General features: G+C 48.7%; 1 long non-coding RNA gene across 1 annotated transcript; it reads left to right on the top strand.

Moving 5' to 3' along the window:
- Nucleotides 1-2,244: 2,244 nt before the first annotated feature.
- Nucleotides 2,245-21,775, top strand: LOC110255794 (uncharacterized). The gene is made up of 3 exons (XR_002336622.2): nt 2,245-2,398; nt 5,177-5,354; nt 21,614-21,775. It is a non-coding gene; the product is annotated as an uncharacterized LOC110255794 (long non-coding RNA).
- Nucleotides 21,776-22,990: the final 1,215 nt, after the last annotated feature.

A 22,990-nucleotide genomic window follows, 5' to 3' on the forward strand; every position in this document is an offset into this window, starting at 1 on the left:
CTGAACAGGCCTCGAGGTTAAACAGAGGGTCCCAGCTTGCCAAGCTTGATATATCCAGGTTCAGATTACTCAATTATGATTGCATATTTTGTTGTTGTTGTTGTTGTTGTTGTTGTTTGCTTTTTAAGCCCACACCCGTGGCATATGGAAGTTCCCAGGCTAGGGGTTGAATCGGAGATGCAGCTGCTGGCCTACAGCAACTGGATACTCAACCCACTGAGTGAGGCCAGGGATTGAACTCATATCCTCATGGATATAAGTCGGATTCGTTACTGCTGAGCCATATGTATTTTTTTTTTTCTTTTTGCCGTTTCTAGGGCCACTCCTGCGGCACATGGAGGTTCCCAGGGTAGGGGTCTAATCGGAGCTGTAGCCACCGGCCTACGCCAGAGCCACAGCAACACGGGATCCGAGCCGTGTCTGCGACCTACACCATTGCTCACGGCAACGCCGGATCCGTAACCCACTGAGCAAGGCCAGGGACCAAACCCGCAACCTCATGGTTCCTAGTCGGATTCGTTAAGCACTGCGCCATGAAGGGAACTCCTGTATATATGTTTCTGCTAACACTTGACGACCTGAGGCAGAAAGAGTGTGGTTGTCTGTGAATGGCTTTGCGTTGAAGGACAAGTATGTGCCTTAAACTAAATCAGCTGGAACCCTGGGCTCTCTGGAACTCAGTCTCACTCGTTTCTGGGTGCCACCCGCACACTGGGGGGTGTCTTGCACTTATTTTTATTCTCAGTATGGTACATAGGGTGTGCTGACTTTACCCCTGGCTCTCGTTTTCGGAGGGCTTCCTCTTTGTCAGGTTGGGCTCAGCGTTGTATATGCCTCAGCTCTGATCCTTGCTGCATGCAGCGCCTAGAAAGCATCCTGACACCTGTTTTACAGGATGAGGAAACTGAAGCCCAAATCCTACAGAGCTGCTAAGAGGCAGGATGTGGATTTAAACCCACTTACTCTTAAGTGATCCTTTCCCGACATGATGCTGTGTCGGGGGAGAGTCTGCTTTGGGGGTTTAAACAGGTGACGAGAACGGGCCATTAAACTTCCATGAGCATCCGCTTCCTCGTCTGTACAGTGGAGGTGTGAAAATGGTTAATCTTTCAGGTCTATTTTCCTCTAGAATTCTGCCCCTGGAAGAACAGAGGCAGGGAAGACCTGCCCGCTGTGCTGGAGCTGTCCGTGGTCCTGACAAGGCTGGCAGCAATAAAGCCATAATCAGCTTATCAAAGGAAGAAGCACAAGAAGCCAGAAGCACGTCCCTTAATAAAGATCTTGCTCTTATTCTCTGGGTCTCTTAAGTAATTAAGCCTGCTGTCTTCTACTGCTGGGTGTATGGATTAGGCTGGGAACCAAGCCTCTGCAAATTAAAGCAGCAGATAGACGTCCACACACACGCCTTCCCCCCATACCTGAAACGCCCGTGCGTCCCAGCCAAATGAGCTCTAGTACATCTTGTCTCCGTGTGGTATTCTTTTGCCTTGAACTAGAGATTCTTTTTCTGGGGAACAGGTGTTCTTGAACCTGATTTTCCAGGCTTAACCACCCTAAGAACCAAGTGAAATTAATTTAATGAATTCGCAAAGAAAGCAAAGAAGTTCCCTTTTTTTTTTTTTAAATTTATTTATTTATTTATTTATTATTTGCCTTTTTGTCTTTTGTTGTTGTTGTTGTTGCTATTTCTTGGGCCGCTTCCGCGGCATATGGAGGTTCCCAGGCTAGGGGTTGAATTGGAGCTGTAGCCACCGGCCTACACCAGAGCCACAGCAATTCAGGATCTGAGCCGCGTCTGCAACCTACACCACAGCTCACGGCAACACCGGATCGTTAACCCACTGAGCAAGGGCAGGGACCGAACCCGCAACCTCATGGTTTGCAGTCGGATTCGCTAACCACTGCGCCACGACGGGAACTCCAAGTTCCCTTTTTTTAAAGCATTTTTTTCATTGCTTCTTCCATTTATGCCCATTGATATGTTTGTATCAAAGGACATATATTTACTGCATAAGCAGTGTTATTGATGTCATTTCCAGAAAAAAAATGTGGCAGATACAGGAATGTTGGGAACCTGACATGAACCCCCACTCATGCTTGAGAGCTCTGGCTTTGGGGTCAGGCAGGCCTGTTTCAGACTCTGATGGCCACTTACTAACTGTGTGTTCGTGGGCAACTCCTGAATATTTTTTGAGCCTCAGTTTCTTCATCTGTAAAACGGGATCAATAATACTTACCTTGCAGGGTCCTCTGCAAACGAAAGGAGATAACGAATGTGAAGCCTTTAAAACACTCAGCCGAGGCGAAGGCCACATGAAAGATATGCACGTGCCAAGTGTTCAGGGAACTGCAAGCAACTTCACAAGCCTGGATCTGGCCACACACGTGTCAGCCAAGGGTAAGGAGACTGGAAGAGGGCAGGGCCCTCTCGAAAGAGCCTCGTAGGTGAGCATTGTAGGCTCAAGTCCAGAGAGAACCAGCGGAAGGTCTCACTGGTGTAGGAGTTGAGCGGGATGGAGAGGGAAGGGGCACAGCTCCACCCTTGGGCATTGAAGCGTAAACTCAAGGAATCACAGTTATTTGCTGTAGGCGCCTCAGGGGACCAGAAGAGAGAAGACAGCAGTCCTTGCTTCCCAGCCCGCAGGCAGCATCCAAGGTCTCCTGGGGTTTTGCCAGCCTTCCATGTACAAGTCTTCACAACGTGCTGGGCTTTGAATGCACAGAGTGGAGATGAGGCTGTGGAGAGGATGCTGGCCAGCAGGTGCACACAGGGTGCTGTCGCTCAGTTGGGCCCCTCTGCTCACTGCGTCTCCCACGTGATGTCGAGGAGCTCTATGAAGATGCTTATCTTCCAGCTTTCCTGTAAGCTTCCGAGGTGAATAGAGAAAGTGTGGGAGTACAAACACCAACTAGGGCAAAACAAAAACAAAAACAAAAACCTCTCCAAAAACAGAGTTCACCACACACCGGCGCCTGGATCCTGGAGGAGTTACTGGACCTCAGTTTCTCCATCTGTGCAATGGGGATGGTGGTACCCACCTCTGTCGGGCTGTTGTGAGACTCGTGAGAGGGGGTATTTCAATACCCCCTCCCACACTTGACAGTGATGGTGTAACAGAGCCTAACACCTGCCAACGAGGATTCAAAGGGGGGAGCTTCAGACGGAGGAGCAACCACTGTAATATATTGCTTCCTTCTGTCTCGCAAAGAAAAAAAAAGAACAAAACAAAAATAAAACCCCAAGTTTTTCATTCAGGGCCTGTTCTGTGCAAAATTTCAAAATAGGCCAAATTTATTTTTGGCTTTCACTACCCTTTCCTTTGAAATAAAACTGTGATAACATACACATAACATAAAATTTCCTCTTCTTAACCACTTTTAAGTGTACAGTTCAGTAGTGTTAAATATTTCATACCGGAGTTCCTGTTGTGGCTCAGTGGAAACGAGTCTGACTAGTATCCATGAGGATGCGGGCTCGATCCCGGGCCTCGCTCAGTGGGGTTGGGGATCCACGTTGCTGTGAGAAGTGGTGTAGGTCACAGACGTGGCTCAGATCCGGTGTGGCTGTGGCTGTGGTGTAGGCCGGCACCTGTAGCTCCGATTCAACCCCTAGCCTGGGAAGCTCCACATGCCTCGAGTTCAGCCCTTAAAAAAAAATTCATATTGTTGGGGAACCCACCTCCAGAGCGTTTTCCGTCTTGCAAAACTGAAACTCCATGTTCACTAAACCCTGGCTCTCCCTCGCCCTCCCCCAGCGCCTGGCAACCACCACTCCTTCTACTTTCCATCTCGGAGGCCTCGATCAGTCTGGGCACGTCATGTCAGCGGAATCATACAGTATTTTTCTTCTTGTGCCTGGCTTATTTCCTGTGGCATCCTGTCCTCCAGGATCATCCACGGTGTAGCCTGTGCCAGGCTGTCCTTCCCGTTTAAGGCTGAATCATACATACTCCATTGGATGGATGGACCACATTTTATCCGTCCATCTCTCAGTGGAAACTTGGGTTGCTTCCACGTTTGGCTGCTGTGAATAATGTTGCTCTGAGCATAGGTATATAAATAACGCGCGCGCTCTCTGTCCCTCTCTCTCCCTCTCCTTCTTTCTGATTTGTAAGCCAAGTTTCTGTGATTTTACCCTTTGTTCAACATTCTGTCATCAGGAAAGGAGATCTGAGAAATCATTAACACGTTGGTGCAAATGTGCAGAACGTGTTATCTGGAAGTGAGAGTGTCTGAATTTTAAAAAGAGAGCCAAAGGGGAAGGAACTGCAGGAAATAACTAGCCACCTGTTGAGGTCCCTGAGGCGGGAGCAATGCTGTGTGGGACTGTGGAGCCTCCAGAACATCTCAGAGCCAACCGGGAGTTCTCCACCAATGAGAGCGTGGCTCTGTCCCCATCCGACCAGACCTTCCTGTGTCTGTGTGCTGATTCCAACCCGAGTCCATCTTAAGCATGAAACTCACAGAGGAAATCTAAAAATTAAGCATTCATACCCCTCTTTTTGGTTCGGTTTAGAGCCACACCTGCAGCACATGGAAGTTCCCAGGCTAGGGGTCGAATCAGAGCTACAGCTGCCGGCCAAACCACAGACGCAGCAACGCTAGATCCGAGCTGCATCTGCAACCTACGTCGCAGCTCACAGCAATGCCAGATCCTTAACCCACTGAGCCAAGCCAGGGATAGAACCCGCTTCCTCAGAGACACTATGTCATGTTCTTAACACACTGAACTCCAAGCATTGACTCCCTTTAAAGGGGCTGAGAGGAGAGAAACCTCATGCAGGAGAGACTCATTCCACTTAAATCATGGCTCAAATCAAACTCGCGAAAGCCACCTGCACGCTGAGCCTGGGCCTCGCTCTGGCATCTCAGGAGCTGGAGCTCCCGCCTGTTTCTAATCCTCGCCACCATGGGTTTGCTAATCTCCTATGATCTTTTCCTTACGACGGGCTCCTGCGCTGCTCTGCGGCACCTGTCAATCCACCCCCCCCCGCATCGTAACCACCACCATCGCGGGGTTGCCGGAAACCCAAATCCCCCTCCAGCCCAAGACGGGCAGCCTAGAAGGTCTTATCCCTCCTCCAGACTTGACACTCCGTGTTCTCAGAAAATGGTAAGAAGCTGCAGGAGTTGGTGATTGCTCAATGAAATCTCACTCTTTCTCCTTCACTTGCAGCCTCTTACCTTCGACCAGCTGCCGAGACCGATGTGTTTTCTTTTCCGAGCCTCTCAGATCCGCTCCACGCAGCCCGGGGGGTGTGGGCCGCGGGGAGGACAGTGGTAAATATCACGTCAACTCCGGAGGCACAGCCAAGGTTGATGACTGAGTGTCGGGATGACCGATCAAGAGTCAGGTGAGTGGGGTGGGGGCTGGTAAGAAGGTCGGGGAGGCGGCAGGGCGAGGGCGGGGGTCAGATTCAAGAACTAACGCAAAAGACACGAGCAGGAACCAGAGACCCAAGGAGGACATAGAGCAGCGAATTGAATCCTGGAAACAGGTTTCCGCCGCTGGCTGCTTTTAGAAGAATGAGGAGACCCCCCTCAGCAGCCTTTGGGGGCGATGTCCTGTCTTTAAGACTCCCCACTCCCCGTGGAAACTCTCATGTCCCCGGCCGGTCACACCAGTCTCTGAAGCTGAGCCTTAAGTGAAAATGATCGGCTTCCCAGGTGACTTTGGAGAAGCCAGAGTCAGCGGCTCCTTGAGTGTCTCCCCTGCACCTCCCTCCTCCACACCGCTGTTTCCAGACACCCCTTCCCAGGCGATGCTGTAGAACCCTCACTGGCTCTCCCTTTATTTCTGAGTTTGATGGGTACCACTCGAGACAGAGGGTGTCCTGGCCCAGCCCCCCTGCAGCCTCGCACCTGTGACCGGCCTGCCTTCCTCTCGCTGCCCGCCTTGCTGTTTCTCCTGTGATATCCTTGGGCATGACTGGGGGGAGCCCAGTGGACCCCTGAAATGCAGAGGCCCCAGGGAGGATGGGCCCAGGTGAGGCCCAGGTGTGGGAAGGACTGATCTGGCAGGAAGAACTCAGTGTGTGCGGCCATGTGAGCCAACACAGTGGAGCCCAGAGCAGGGTTGGAGGGGTCCTGGGGCGGGGTGTGTGCATGAGGGGCCCTGTCCAGGTTCCAGTGGACAGGAGGACAGCAGAGCAGAGCGGGCTCCCAGCCGTCAATCTCTGGTCCTTCTGCCCTAGAAAGAGGCTCTGTCAAGTCTAGTTGGGCCATGAGAAGGCAGAGGGAGTTCCCATTGTAGCTCAGCAGGTTAAGAACTCAACATAGTGTCTGTGAGGACACGGGTTTGATCCCTGGCCTCACTCTGTGGGTTAAGGTTCTGGCATTGCTGCAAGTTGGGGCATAGATGCGGCTTGGATCCCACTTGCTGTGGCTGTGGTGTAGGCCAGCAGCCTCCTGGGCCTCCCTGCCTCCTGAAGGCCCACGCTCTCTTCCTTGATTTTTTTTTTCTTTTTAGGGCCACTCCCACGTCATACGGAGGCTCCCAGGCTAGGGCGTCAAACTGGAGCTGCAGCTACGGTCTATACCATAGCCGCAGCTCTGGTCTACACCACAGCCACAGCAACGCCAGATCCAAGCCGTGTCTTCTTCCACCTACGCCCCAGCTCGCGGCAACGCCAGATCCTTAACCCCCTGAGCGAGGAATCAAACCCACATCCTCGTCATTCCTAGTTGGATTCGTTTCCACTGAGCCGCAATGGGACTGCACTTCCTCGCTTTTTGAGCCCCTGGCTGACCCACCTTTGCATCCCTCACACCTGTCCACTCTGCTCGGCTCTTCTGCCCCCTCATCCTGGGCAGGGGGCGGGCCCTGATACCGCCGCCCTGGCTCCTGCCCCAGCTCTGGGTATGGTTGACTTTGCCACCTGCCTCTGCCCCATCCAGACTGGGTTTACAGTCCGAGCCCCTTTCCCAGGCCACCGCCTCTGCTCCCTCTTCATCCTGGTTTTGGTCAGCTCTGGGGCCTTCCTCCCTGCTCCAGACCCTCCCCCATCTGTGTGCTCTGCACCAGCTCCCTATTAGGAGGCAGCCTTGGGAGGAAACGAGTTCAGATCAGGTCACAGACAAATATGTATTGACATAGATGTCTGTGTTGGTGCTAAGTGACCAGGCCAATCGCAGGAGAGTTTGTGTGTGTGTGTGGTCACCCCTGGCGTGCAGTGCACACAGCACAATGGTCTCGCAGGCAACTCAGCCATATGTTACAAGTGCTGTTTCTGGGGGTGGAATTATGGAAGCCTTTAAATTTTCTTCTTTTTGTTTCTCTTATCTAATTATTCTACAGTAACTAAATATCATGGGTTTAAATAAGGAGAACAATAAAAAGACATGATTTTTTGAATTAAAAATGTACGGCAGCTCCAGGGGTCTTGGCTTTCTGAAGCAAGGCAGAGGTCCTGCTGAGGACCCTGGCCCCGACGTGGAGTCGAGTGAGGTCGGGAGGGTGCAGCCAGGTCCCAGAGTGTGGGGCTCCAGGGCAGGGAGAGGGATGCTTAGGTCTACAACCATGAGCAGGGTTTGTGCCCTGCGTTTGAATCCAGCCCATCACCTGATAGCTGTGCAACCCTGAGCAAGCTGCTTAGCCTCTCTGTGCCTTGTTTTTCTGATTAAAAAAAAAAAAAAAGACGGGATGAGATTATTTTACAGATAATCTTGTAGGAATGTTTTGAGGATGAAATGGATCGTGTTACATAAGGAGCACTTCAGATGGTGTCGGATACACTATAAATGCACCATCAGTGTTAGCTCCTCGGGGAGAAGGCAGCAGGGCCGTGTTGACAACCGCCTGGCCCTTTAACACCCTTTGGGTTCCTCCTTTTAAGATTCCTGAAGTCCTACCTCGCCTTTCAACTGCATCTCAAACGCCACGTCCTTTCCCAGGCTTCCTTCTCCAAGCCTCCACTCAGGCGTGGCCCCGCTTTCCCCTGCATCCATCTGTTACGCTGCACCAGGCGCCCCGAATGTGTCTGCCTCCTGCCAGGGAATCACACACTTGCTTTAGTTCTCGTTGGAATCATAGGCCAGGAAACTGTGCCGTGCCCTCCACACCAAGGTCAACGTGAATTATTCGAGTTGAATTGCACTTCTTTGTTCTTTGGTTTATGGTGTAGATTTATAGTGTTCTGCTATTTTCTGCTTAGTTATACACATATATGCATTCTTTTAAAAAATATTCTTTTCCATTCTGGTCTATCCCAGGAGACCGGATATAGGTCCCTGTGCTGTGCAGTAGGATCTCATTGCTTCTCCATTCGAAATGCAATACTTTGCATCGACTAGCCCCAAACTCCCAGTCCATCCCACTCTCTCCTCCCTCCCCCTTGGCAACCACAGGGCTGTTTCCTATGTCTATGGGTCCGTTTCTTTTTTGTAGATAGATTCATTTGTGCCATATTTTAGATTCCTCATTTCATATGGTATTTGTCTTTCTCCTTCTGACTTACTTCAATTAGTATGAGAATCTCTAGTTTCATCTATGTTGAGGCAAATAGCATTAGTTTGTTCTTTTTTATGGCTGAGTAGTATTCCGTTGTGTATATGTACCTCATCTTCTTAATCCAGTCATCTTCTGATGGACATTTAGGTTGTTTCCATGTCTTGGCTATTGTGAATAGTGCTGCAATGAACACAGGGGTGCATGTATCTTTTCAATGAAAGTTTTGCCCAGATATATGCCCAGGAGTGGGATCGCTGGGTCATATGCTAGTTTTATATTCAGTTTTCTGGGGAACCTCCATACTGTTTTCTTTCTTTCTTTCTTTTTTTTTTTTTTTTTTTTTGTCTTTTTGCTATTTCTTTGGGCTGCTCCCTGCGGCATATGGAGGTTCCCAGGCTAGGGGTCGAATCGGAGCTGTAGCCGCCGGCCTACGCCAGAGCCACAGCAACACGGGATCCGAGCTGCGTCTGCAACCTACACCACAGCTCACGGCAACGCCGGATTGTTAACCCACTGAGCAAGGGCAGGGATCGAACCTGCAACCTCATGGTTCCTAGTCAGATTCGTTTCCACTGAGCCATGATGGGAACTCCAACAAATGCGTCTTGATTTGGGGAGGCGATGAGTGGAGCATAGATAGTGTCTGCACATGAGGAGCCTGTGGGTTTAATGGGCCAAAGAATGTCTGAATTGGGTTGGAGAGATGGGAGCCTGGAAAGTCGGTAAACAGAATGACGTCATGGCCTGTGGATTCCTGTGTCGAAGGCTGAGCCCTGCTTCTCTGAGTCCTGCATCAACAGTAGGATGTTGGGGTGATGTGAAGGTGTTGAGGAGGGGTCTTCCTGTATTTGACAGGGGTCTTAGATCTTCTGGAAGCATTCCTACCTTTCTGCTGGGCTCTTGGGATTCCTCTACATGAGTGGGAGAGAGTTAAGTATGGATGGATGGATGGATAGGTGGATGGATGGATGGAAGATGGATGGATGGAAGATGGATGGATGAATGGATGATGGATGAATGGATGGATAGGTGGATGAATGGATGATGGATGGATGGATGGATAGGTGGATGAATGGATGATGGATGGATGGATGGATAGGTGGATGAATGGATGATGGATGGATGGATGGATAGGTGGATGAATGGATGATGGATGGATGGATGGATAGGTGGATGAATGGATGATGGATGGATGGATGGATAGATGATGGATGGATAGGTGGATGAATGGATGATGGATGGATGGATTATGGATGGATGGATTATGGATGGATGGGTAGATGGATATGGATGATGGATAGATGATGGAAGGATGGATTATGGATGCATGGATGGATAGATGGATGCATGGATGGATAGATGGATGATGGATGATGGATAGAAACTTGGGGAACTGGTAAACTATGTGGGCCACATGGGCAAAGTTATTGGGAATGAATATAGATTTTTTTTTAAATTCAGAAAGCCTTGAGCTTCCAGTTATAATTTTAAAAGTACCATAGGGATCATCAAAAGAGACAGTGACTTGACTTTGAATCATTTGAAGAGAAATATCACTACTGCCTCTGGGGATGAGGTGGGAGAGTAACAGATTCATGCTGTTTTAAATTTCAGATCTAAGGACCCAATTCTGGGGCAAAGGAGAGCAGAGGTGTGTGGGCACGAGGGTCGGAAGATCAGGCAGCGCCAGGCAGAGCTGCCCAGTGCCCAGAGCCTCCAGGTGTCTGGAGCCATCTTTCAGGCACCTGCCTGAAGGTTCTTTCTCCTTCAAAAAACCAGAATTACAGGAGTCTATGGGGCACCGTTGGTTTCTCTGGCCTGCTGGAGTTTGACCTCCTGGTTTCCACTGGTAATTGAGTGGGAAACAGCTTTTATAGGGCAACCCTTCACCGCCCCCACAGTAATCTATAAGTCATTAACTGTAGCTATATTTAAACCCACCAGCACCAGTCTCTAAGATCCCAGCAACTGTTATTGACATAAAGGCCAGTTTCACAACCAGTCCCTAAAAAACAACGATTCTAGATCTAGGGGTGGAGATTTTCACTTCACTTCCTTCCCCATCCTCCAGTTCTGCTCTGTTCCCTGGGGCTGGAATGTACCACCCCAGGCCTCATCACGTCCTCCACAAGCAGGCCTTTGCTGTGTCTTCCATGTGAATTGGGGCAGATTCAAGGCTAGAAGCTACTGGATAAATACCGTGTAAGTTGAAGCCAACATTTTCCAGACATTATTCATGATGCTGTTCTGGGAATTGTGTCCCTGCCCTGGTTTCATGTGTTGAAATCCCAAACCCAGGAGCTCAAGATGCATCTGCAGTGGGAGGCAGGTCTCTAGAGGTGTGATTAAGTCAAAGTGAGCCCATTAGGGTGGGGCCCTAATCCTACAGGCCTGGTGTCCTTGGAAGAGGAGGAGATGCCAGGGGGCAGTGGACAGAAGGAAGAGAGGGTGAGGACACGGGGGGCACGGCTGCTCCCAGGACATCACGATGTTGGGCTTCCAGCCTCCTGAACCGTCGGAAAATGTGTTTCTGTTGTTGAAGCCCCCCAGCCTGTGGTCCTTGGTGAAGGCAGCCAGAGCTAAGTAGGACGGAGGCTGAATAGCTTCTGGGCATGTTTCTAGCTAAGTGTTAAACGGACATCACTTCCTGGTAATTATTTTGGGAGGAGCAGGAAGGGTTTCAGGCTTGGTCCTTTGAGAACCATGGTATCCGCCCAAGGTGTGGCTGGAGATTAGTGAGGGGGGGATTTAGGGGCGGGAGATGGGGGGCAAAGCTGAGGGGACTGGCAACAGCCAGCCCATCAGCACTGGCTGCCAGGCTTCGGTGTGTGACCCTGGTTTACTCCCCCGATGGCAGGAGAGGAGCCCACACAGCACAGGGTGGGGGGTGGAGGCCTGGCTCCTGTCTGGGGCCACAAACCAGGATGTGCCTCTCAGGATGGTTCTTCCCAGACCTCTATCTGTCCGACCTCCACGCTCCGGTCAGCAAGGCTTAAGGAAGCCTTTCTGCATTCCAAGCACTGCTGTCTCTCTGAGCAAGTGGATTCTTTTTATTGAATAGATGTTGTGAGTCTCGTTTTCTTCTTCATGTTGGCAGCTAGGAAGCTCAGCGCCAGGTAGGTGGTCTACGTTCCCTACTCGGGGTTTCAGCTTTATCTCACATGTGTCCCATCCTCAGATGTTTGCTCTCTGATTTCCTCCTTAGTTTTTAATCCTGTTTTGTGGAGTACATGTTGTGAGACACCTTAAATCTTCTTTGCAATTATATAAAGTATAAGCAAATAGTTGATTAAATGAAGAGGTCCTGCCTCAGTTTACTTCCTCCATCTCTTTTCTTTCTTTTTTTCTTTTCTTTTCTTTCTTTCTTTTTTTTTTTTTTTTTTTTTTTTTTTTAGGGCCACATGGTGCAGTAGATGGAGGTTCCCAGGCTAGGGGTCGAATTGGAGTTGTAGCTGCTGGCCTATACCACAGCCACAGCAACTTGGAATTTGAGCCTCGTCTGCAACCTACACCACAGCTCACGGCAACGCTGGATCCTTAACCCACTGAGCGAGGTTGGGGATTGAATCTTCGTCCTCATGGATGCTAGTCAGATTCGTTTCCTCTGAGCCACAACAGGAACTCCCATCTCCTTTCTGTATAAGCTTTTCCACACATCTCTCCTGCCCCAGCCAACACACACACACACACACACACACAGACACACACAGACACACACACACCACATACATCTGTACATCACTTTCCTGGGCCTGTCCAGGGTCAACAGTGATGTTTTACCGGAATTCACCCTATGTTCTTGTGCCTTTGCATTTGGCTCAACTTTGCCTGGAGGTGGCTCTGTGCGCCAACCTTCTGTTTCCTACTCAGCCTCAGGGGCTTGAATCTCCTCGTCAAGAAGCCTTCTTCCGTCACTTTCCCTCTCTCAGCCTCTCTGCTGAAAATGCTTCTCGTAGAACCCTCTAGAAGTGTGTGCATCCCAATCACAATGGTGTGTTTGCCTCTTTGGATCTTCTGCACTAAGCTGTGAGTTCCTTGGCAACTGAGGGTTTTAGTTTTTTGAGCCTTTCTGTTAGGTGCAGGTAAAATATGCCCCAGGCTCTTGCCCACATGGAAACGAGTGACGAAACGTCAAGGAGAAACGGCGAGAGGCCTGCACAGCGTGCACCTTTGTTCAGGTGAATTAATATAGTCTGTGTGGATTCGATGTAGTCATTTCATCACGCATCGGGTCAGTCGTGATGTTACCTCAAATTGCTTGATTTCCCCTGGAGAGCAACGTTTTACTCTGCTAATTGCTGTAATTAGAAATCATTGGTGGAGTTCCCGTCATGGCTCAGTGGTTAACGAATCCGACTAGGAACCTTGAGGTTTCAGGTTCGATCCCTGGCCTTGCTCAGTGGGTTAAGGATCCGGCGTTGCCGTGAGCTGTGGTGTAGGTCGAAGACGTGGCTGGGATCCCGCGTTGCTGTGGCTCTGGCGTAGACTGGCTGCTACAGCTCCGATTGGACCCCTAGCCTGGAACCTCCGTATGCCGTGGGTGTGAACTTCTGAGCAAGAGCTGATGACCCGATGGAGTTAAGACCTAATCTCTCCTCCGTCTTCTTCACCACCCTGTCCCGTTCCTCCCTAGCTCTGCGTTCTGCGCACCGGGATCCCTGTCTGCTTGTCGAAAGCCCATCTGCCCTTTAGGCTCCCACTTAAACGTCACCTCTTCCGTGCTTCCACCGGGATGGATCTGTTTTCTCTCTGCTCCTAGAACCTCCTGCCTTTCTTCCTTGACCGACACTGTTTTGCATTGATAACATGCCTCCGCCTCCCCTTCCGTGCGTGGAGTCTCCTCGATGGCAGGAAGAAACGGGATGCTTGGCTTGGCATCCTCCGGAATGCCTTGCGACCTCTGTCTCCTTTCAGAAATGTTTGTTCCATATAATTAGCTTTTATTTCTCCTTTTTGGCCTCCCCACGGCATGTGGCGTTTCCTGGGCCAGGGATCAGATCTGAGCTGCCGTTGTGACCTGCAGCACAGCTTCAGCAACACCCGATCCTTAACCCACCGTGCCAGGAGGGGATGGAACCTGCGTCCTGACATTGCCGAGACACCATAGATTCCATTGCGCCGCAGTGGGAACTCCATGTAATTAGCATTTGGTAATAACTAAGAAAACTTGATTATCTGTGCGTGGTGAGGGCTGGCGGATAGGATGTGAGACTCACAAAGAGGAAGAGAGCTCTTTCCACCAAAAATGACGCAGAGCTCAGGCAACGAGGAAACCCTCTGAGATGTGTTTAAATATCCTCTGTGAGCCCAGGCAAGTGATTTAACTTTCCTGAGTCTTAGGTGCCTCGTCTATCAAATAGCTTATCTTCAGGGGCTTTTTTAAGGAAAAACAAATGTTTACAAACACCCCAATCTGTCTATTTGATAAGAAAAGCCCCCACATACTGATCCACGTATACATGGGTTTGCAGTGGGTGACCCGCAAAACCCCAGGCCCTGGTGGGTGGAGGGGAGCGTGATAAGGAAGGCACGTCGCTCCGCTCCGGTGGTGGGTGGTGGTGGTGGCAGTGGTGGTGACCTGAGGGCCGGGCTTCTCGGTGCCTTATCGGACTTGACCTGCCGACACGTGCAGATGAAAGCTGACCGGGAGCTGTGGTGGGTCACTCTGCGGGCTGTGCATCACAGGAGATGGCTGTACGGTCATTTTAGGAGGAAATTAGGAACAGTAACAACCCAAGCAATTAAATGAAGACTCTCATCGTTTAATAACTGAATTTGGAGCACGTCCTCTCCAATTTTTTTAACAACCTGCAAAGAAGTTACATGTGGTTCTAAAAGCAGCCTCAGGAGTTCCTGTCGTGGCGCAGTGGTTAACGAATCCGACTAGGAACCATGATGTTGAGGGTTCGATCCCTGGCCTTGCTCAGTGGGTTAAGGATCTGGCGTTGCTGTGAGCTGTGGTGTAGGTCGCAGACTCAGCCTGGATCCCGCATTGCTGTGGCTCTGGCATAGGCCGGCGGCCACAGCTCTGATTCGACCCCTAGCCTGGGAACCTCCGTATGCCGCGGGAGCAGCCGAAGAAATGGCAAAAAGACAAAAATAAATAAAAAATAAATAAAAGCAGCCTCAGTCCTAGATAGGGGTGGACACATTGTCTATGGAGTCTCTAAGGGACCAGCACGGAGTCAATGCAATCAGTGACATCAGGATTAACTCCTCATTGCAAAACATGGGACCATCCTCTATCCTAGTTACTGCTCGTTCAAGTAAGTACAGGAAACTTGACTCCATGTTTTGGTTCAGTCATTTCCAGTAGCTCTTCTGCATTGTTTGTAATTCCTGGCTTAAAAACAAATTCCCTTTAGGAGTTTTTGCTGCAGCACAACGAGCTCTTTGGTGTCTCTGCAGCTCCGGGGTCCTGCAGGTTCTGCCTCCGCCCGGTGCCGCAGGCTAAAGGATCCTGCATTGCTGCAGCTGCAGTGTGGGTCACATGTGGCTCAGATCTGATCCCTGGCCCGGGAACTCCATATGCCTCGGGGAGGCCAAAGAAAAACAAACACGATTCCCTTCCAGCGAAGGGAACAGAATCAGCAAGTGCTGTCTGGACAGACAGAGGGTGGAGCAGAGGAGGAAAGAACATTCCCTGGGTACTGCCAGTGGTACGGCCACTTTCAAGCTCATTTTATTGGAGGCATTGGGGCCTCAGGGACACTGAGTTCCCACCCTAAGTAAACAGGGGGCGTGGAGTGGAGCTCCTGAGTTCCCATCGTGGCTTAGCTGTTAACAAATCCGACTGGCATCCATAAGGATGTGGGTTCAATCCCTGGCCTCGCTCAGTAGGTTAAGGATCTGACATTGCCGTGAGCTGTGGTGTAGGTCACAGACACGACTCGGATCTAGCGTCGTTCTGGCGATGGCGTAAACCGACAGATACAGCTCAGATTGGACCCCTGGCCTGGGAACCTCCATATGCTGCAAGTGCAGCCCTAAAAAGACAAAAAAGACCAAAAACAAAACAAGACAAAAACAGAAAGAGCTGACGCTGTCTGCAGCCCATCTCCATGCCTCCCCATGTTGTGGTTGGAGTGAGCAGACAACCAGTGGCGTCTAATTATGGCCCAGGCATCTCTGCTGGAAAGCGTTTGGCAGCTGTAACTTCAGGTCCAGGTGCTCTCTGGCCCTTTCCCCACAGCGAGGTCAGACTGAGTCTCTTGAATGAGGGTCAGGAGCAGCCGATTGTGTCTGGGGCTGGGGCCGAGGGGAGCAGGCAGGCCACCCGGCCATGTGGTGCCAGGCGGCCAGCCCCATAGACACCATCGCTCTTCCATCAGCTTCAGGCCTTCGTGGGGGATGGAAGCGTGTTTTCTGCACGCTCACCATGGAAATTTCTAAGCCTCAGCCTTAGAGCCCTCTGTCTTTAAGTGCTGTTTTTTTTGTTGTTGTTGTTGTTGTTTTTTGGGGGGGGTGTTTGTTTGTTTGGTTTTTACAGTTGCACCTGCAGCATATGGAGGTACCCAGGCCAGGGGTCAAATCAGAGCTGCAGCTGCTGGCCTATGCCACAGCCACAGCAGTGCCAGATCCGAGCTGTGTCTGCGACCTACACCACGGCTTGTGGCAATGTTGCATCCTTAACCCTCTGAGCCACAATGGGAGCTCCTGTTTGTTTGCTTTTTTTTTTTTTTTTTTTTTTTTAAAAAGGTTTATTGAAATACAGTTGATTTATTGGAGTTCCCATCATGGTTCAGCGGAAACGAGTCTGACCAGCATCCATGAGGACACAGGTTTGATCCCTGGCCTCGCTCAGTGGGTTGAGGATCTGGTGTTGCCGTGAGCTGTGGTGTAGATCACAGATGCTGCTGGGATCCCGCTTTGCTGTGGCTGTGGTGTAGGCTGGCAGCTACAGCTCAGATTGGACCCCTAGCCTGGGAACCTCCTTATGCTGCGGGTGTGGCCTTAAAAAGGCGGAAAAAAAAAAAAGGAATACAGTTGAGTACAATGATGTGATAATTTCTGCTGTACAACAGAGCGCTTCACGTACGCATGTGCACACATCCATTCTTACTCAGATTCCTTTCCCACATAGATGATCACAGAATATTGGGTAGAGTTCTCTGTGCTGTACAGCAGGTCCCCGTTGGCCAGTCATGCCATGTACCATGGTGGCATTTAAATGCTGTTTGGATAGCCGGGATATTAGTTATTCCTCCGATGTCATGAAATCCATTCAACAAATGTTAGTTATATGCCTGGCACGTGCTGGGGGCTGGGATTCAAGACAGATGAGAAATAGCCTCTACCATCTAGGGATTCTCTGTGTGGTGGGGGACCAGGCAGGTGGAGGGGTATAAGGTGAGGCGGAGGTGGCCGTGAATAAATGCAGGGCCGCTCTGGAAAGGGGGACACGTGAGCTGCCTGGTGAGACGTTGCCAGTGCAGAGGAGAAGGGCACCAAGGTATTCAGGCTGCCCAGGTCCCTGAGGGGCATGTCAGTGATGCAGGATGCTCTAGGACAACTGCTCGGAGCTGGAACATGATGAAGGGCTGCACTTGACCCACCCTGTAGACGGGCGGAGACCCTGCAGGTTTCTGAGCAGCAGAGAGGCGTAATCGGATCTTTATGAATTTTTTTTTTTTGTCTTTTTGCCATTTCTTGGGCCACTCCCGTGGCATATGGAGGGTCCCAGGCTAGGGGTCTAACTGGAGCTGTAGCTGCCAGCCTACACCAGAGCCACAGCAATTCAGGATCCGAGCCGTGTCTGCGACCTACACCATAGCTCACAGCAATGCCGGATCCTTAACCCACTGAGCAAGGGCAGGGACTGAACCCTCAACCTCATGGTTCCTAGTCGGATTCATTTAACCACTGCGCCACGACGGGAACTCCAAGGATCTTTATGGATTTTAAAAAGCACCCTTAACATAGTGTGAAGACAGGCTGACGGGGACTGTGTTAGATGTCAAGGGGCATGAGTTAGAAACATTGTCACAGCACAGGAGGTGGTGGTGGGGACCTCAGCGTGAGGAGGGGCAATAGGAAAGGGGGGCAGGGGACAGATGGAAATACTGGCTGTGGGCTCAGGAGAGGGTGTACACATGGGAAGTTGCAAGGCAGTCCTGGTTCACGGGAAGAACAGCCACAATATCACCAACTCTTGCGTGACCCTGGGTAAATAATGTGATTTCTCTGTGCCCCATCTGTAAAATGGGCATAATTCTACGTATGGAGTAGACTTTATGAATGTTAACTGTAGCAAGGGTGTTATATTCAAACTATGAATTGTCAATCTGTGTCTGCTATCTTCACCTTTCCATCATTTTCTTCCTTGATAATAAGGTCGATATCAGTACTGCCCTATGTGAGCAGATAATTGGGCTACTCTTCCAACTTGAGATAAAGCTCCTCATTTTTCTGGGGTTGGCTCTATTCTCCTGAGATGCGGGTATATGGATGTGCGTATTTATTTCACTCAAGTGTCAAGATAAAAATAGATAATACCCTTCAAAAGAAAGCTGGAGTAAGTGAAGCGTGTTTATAAAGATTTATGTATGGAGCTAAATTAACTCTTGAGAACTAAGGTATTTGGAGTCATTATTTCACTTCGTTCCGAGAACAAGTACAAATGAACATGTCAAAAAGGCTGACAATTATTATGCTTTTATAATTTGATTTCTTACGTATTCTAATTATGTTCTTTTAATTAGTTACCACTCTTGTTCTTTCGCTTCCCCCAAAGTGAGACTGAACGCGCTTCCGAATGCAAAACAGTTTGTAATTTTTATGTAAGATGACATGCCATTAAGTAAAAAGAATGACAATTGTTTCTCCACTAAAGACTTAATAATGATAAAAGAGAACTTAAGTGAATCACTGAGCAAAGAGCTCATGTCTGAAGCGTCTGGCAAAAGGCACCATGTCATCGCCCTCGGATTCATGTGATTCAAAGCAAAGATGACACTAAAACGGCCTACGTTTTAACGCTGGGAATTTATCCAAGATTCTGACCAGGCTAGGGTAAAGAAAAACAGAGATGGCACACTGAAAAGGTTTAAAAAATAGGGTTGTGAGCATCTCATCAGGAAGATGCTCGGGAACTTGTTCCGTTGTGATAACCCTGGAGAGCGTGTCTGCAGCTCACTGTCGGGTCCAGGACTGGCCGCACCAGGAGCTTCACATGCATCGTTTCACGGACCATGCATGACTGGTCACCTCCCATCCCCAGAATTCTCTTTAGCACGCTGCTCTGTCACCACCTCCTTAATTTTAGTGCTTTAGCATAATACCAGCTCCTGGGGACAAGGGCACTTTACATCGGGGGTGGGGGGGAAAAAGGGAACAATAAAGCCTTGAGTAGTCAGAGGGACTCAGTCTCTGTGATACCATTTTATAGACACTACCCATCCCTTTCTTTAATTTGTATTAAAATACAGTTGATGTACAATGATTACAGTGTTTGCTGTTGTACAGCAAAGTGGCTTAGTTATACACACATATACGCTCTTTTTTGGTTTTAATTTCCTTTCCATTACGGTCTATCCCAGGAGACTGGATATAGTTCCCTGTGCTGTACAGTAGGATCTCGTTGCTTCTCCATTCTACACATAATAGTTTGCCTCTACTAACCCCAAACTCCCAGTCCATCCCTCCCCCTCCCCCTCCCCCTCCCCCTTTGCAACCACGAGTCTGTTCTCTATGTCTTTAAGTCTGTTCTGTGGATAGGTTCATTTGTGCCATATATTAGATTCCAGATATAGGTGATATCATATGGTGTTTGTCTTTCTCTTTCTGACTTCACTTGGAATGCTAATGGCTAGTTGCATCCACATTGCAGCAAATGACATTACTTCATTTTTTATGGCTGAGTAGTAGTCCATTGTGTGTATGTACCACATCGTCTTCATCCATTCGTCTGTCGATGGACATTTAGGTTGTTTCCATGTCTTGGCCATTGTGAATAGCACTGCTGTGAACACTGAGGTGCACGTATGCTTTTGAATCATTGTTTTGTCCAGACATATGCCCCAGAGAGGGACTGCTAGATCATATGGTCGTTCTATATTCACTTTTCTGGGGAACCTCCATACTGTTTTCCATAGTGGTTGCGAGCTCGTCTCTCCCCCCACCCCAGAACAATCAGGACACTTTTGTTCTTGCAGATACATGCTGAAATGTTTAGGGTAGAGTGTCCAGTGCCTGCAATTCACCTTCAGTGGTTGAGCGGAAAAAAAAAAAAAACAGAACAGTTTTGTGGGCAGAGAGATACAGACAGATACAGAGATGAGGGAGGGGAGAGAGGCTGATAAAGAATGAAGAAAATGTGGCAGAGTGTAGACAATTGGTGAATCTTTTACCCAGAACTAAAACTAAAAAGAAAAAAAAAGTGTATGTGATGCAGAACTTTTTAAGGTCTTGTAATAATAGAAGGGCAATAGAAATTTTTCCCCATTTATTTATTTATTTATTTATTTTTCACTTTATTAAAAATTTTTTTTTACTTTATTTTTTTATTACTCAAATGAATGTATCACATCTGTAGTTGTATAATGATCATAACAATCTGATTTCACAGGATTTCCATCCCACAGCCCAGCACATCCCCCTACCCCCCAAACTGTCTCCTCCAGAGACCACAAGTTTTTCAATGTCTGTGAGTCAGCATCTGTTCTGCAAAGAAGTTCCGTCTGTCCTTTTTTCAGATGCCACATGTCAGTGGAAGCATTGGATGTTGGTGTCTCATTGTACGCTGACTTCGCTTAGCCTGATAGTTTCTAGGTCCATTCGAAGGGCAATAGAATTTGTCCGTGGATATATTCAAGGTCCGAAAATAAAACACAGGGGACTCCTCCAAAGCAAATTTTTTGTCTTTATTATGGTAACTTCCTTATGTTGACATCATTATAACTAGGGTTCCTATTTTAAAGAAATAATGAACAGACTTTATTTTTTAGTACAGTTTTAGATTGACAGACTAATTGGGCAGATCGTCCAGAGTTCCACACACTCATCCACCCCCCACCTCCACCCTCTCGCCCAGTTTCTACTGCTATTAATATCTGGTAGTAGTGTGCTTACAATGAATGGACCAACATGGATACATTTTTATTAAAGTCCTTAATTTACAGTAAGGTGCACCGCCCTAGAAATCCTCCCTCTGCCAATTGAGCCCTCCCTCCTCCAATCCCTGGCAGTCTTTTTATCATCTCCATAGTCTTGCCTTTTCTAGAAAGTCATACACTATGTAGCCTTTGCAGACTGGCTTCTCTCATTTAGTGATATGTAGTTTGAGTTCCTCTATGTCTTTCCATGGCTTGAGAGCTCATTTTTTTAAATTGCTGAGTAGCATTTCATTGTCTGGATGTACCAGTTTGTTTAGCCATTGACCTCCTGAAGGACGTCTTGCTTCCTTCCAGTGTTTGGCAATTATAAATAAACATTTGGGTGTAGGTTATGCGGACCTAAGTTTTCAACTCATTTGGGTGAATATCAAGGAGCTTGATTGCTCCTTGATGACGTGGCAGGATGCTGCTTAACTTTGAGGAGAACTGCCATGCTGTCTTCCTAAGCACTGGTAGCGTTTTGCATTCCCACCAGCAAGTGAACGAGCGTTCCAGTTGCTCCCTATCCTTGCCAGCATTTGGTGTTATCAGCTTTTTGGATTTCAGCCATTGTAGAAGGTATGGTGTGGTTTTCCACGGTATTAATTTGCAATTCTCTGACACGTCATGTTGAGCATGTGCTTATTTGCCATCTGAGTATTGCCATCTCCATTCTGGGGAGGCATCTCTTCAGATCTCTTGCTCACTTTTAAACTGAGTTGTTTGTTTTCTTATTGAGATTTGAATTTTCAGTGGTGTCATCTCATGAATAAATAAATAGAGTGAGGGGATAGAGAATGTCATTTATTTGGCAACCATGGCAGGAACTGCAGTCCCCCTTCTCCATTGCTGATGCAACCCTGACTGGTGCAGACAAAGTCCCTGGCTTAAATTACTTGGTATTTCAGACTCTTCTGCATTTAAGGGTCGCCAGTGTCACACAGGTCTGGTCCCTAAGAAGCAAGCACAAGGTGCTCTTTGAGGCCTCACAGAAAGGTTGTGAAGGGGAAGACTCAGTGGGTGGCATTTATTTTTTCTTAAGTCCTTTTCCCATCCACCTACCATTTTCCAGAATGTGATACAATGTCCAGAAGGGGCACAGCCATCTTGCAAGGAGAAGACAAAGTCACGTGTCAAGGAGAGCAGAGCCAATGGGTAGAAGAAGCCTGAGACCCACTGACACCCCAGAGATACTGCAGATGCCCCAGGCTGTCTCCAGACTTCCTGTCCCGTGGTAAGAAGCACCCCCTGCAGGTATGCACTTTACAGGCAACCAATTCACTCCCCGATTTGGCAACATTTTTCTAGCCACTTAATGAAATTGCTCTGAGCACTTTTATTTACAGGACTGGTTCCCCAAAGGACCATATCGGAAGAAAATTCCCTATATTATGGACACAATACTATGGAGAGGGTTACATTTATTACATGTTTAGCACTGCGCTAGACAGAATGGGGGAGGGAGGACACAGGAGGATAAAACAAGGACCTTACCCTCTGGGAAATTACCATCTACGTAGAGACAAGACTGACCTTTAAGAAACAACCCTGGACACTTGAGGACAGTATGATTAAGGGCCAGGAGCCAGCGTGCACTAAGCGGAGTAGCAGTTCATGTAAGGGGGAGGGGGAGGTCCCCGAAGAAAAAGCAAGGGGAACGTGATAGCAACCCTGAGAACACACTCGCCATCCCTACCCCTTCACATGTTGGGATTCTAGATCAATGACTGGAATACAGACATGGAAGCTGTTCCCCTGGGTAAATGAAGACAGCATATGAAGGAAAGCCATTTTAACTAGGAGGCCAGTTCAGAAGTTTTGAATTCAGCAGAAATTGAGCCCTCTCATATCAACATGTCAGATTCAGAGCCTTACAACAATCCACTAGCATCCCGTTTACCTTATTAGTTACCAGACTATTTCATATCGACATGATATGGAGACTAAGTGTACGTCCCCTTAAAAGAGAGCTTTAAAAAACCCTTCCTGTGGAAGGAATGTAGGTTAATAGGTCACACGTGAAGAGGGGTGCTGGCTTTCTCTTCTGCATTTCTGGACAAGAAAACTGCTGAAATCGTTAGCAACTGCCATTCATGTTTTCTAGCATTCAGTTGCTGTTACTTGGCTGCAGTGGGTGTGGGTAGCTCTCCCACGTCGGTAACGCCCACCTGAATTCGTTTTTCTAGGCCTCTTTATGGGGATTTGAACTTACTTCCTAAAAGTGTTTCAAGTTAGTGATCTTATTGATAAATCAAAAAGGAATAAAGGCATGCAAGTACAATACGGATAACATTTCTATTTTATGTTTTTAACCCCCCTTTTCTCCAGAACCTAGGAGAACACACTTGGCGTTTCTTCTGCTCCTTTCCTTCCTTTTTGAAAACTCCTTCTTTTCTTCCCTTGTTTACCCCTGGGCCGTCCAGTTCTACTGCCAGGGAACCTGGCTTGG

This window comes from Sus scrofa, chromosome 11, assembly GCF_054392235.1.
Source record: "Sus scrofa isolate SSC_HxYL_T2T_F1_AM1 chromosome 11, Sscrofa_HxYL_maternal_Yorkshire_Landrace_v2.0, whole genome shotgun sequence".
Classification (NCBI taxonomy): Eukaryota; Metazoa; Chordata; class Mammalia; order Artiodactyla; family Suidae; genus Sus; species Sus scrofa.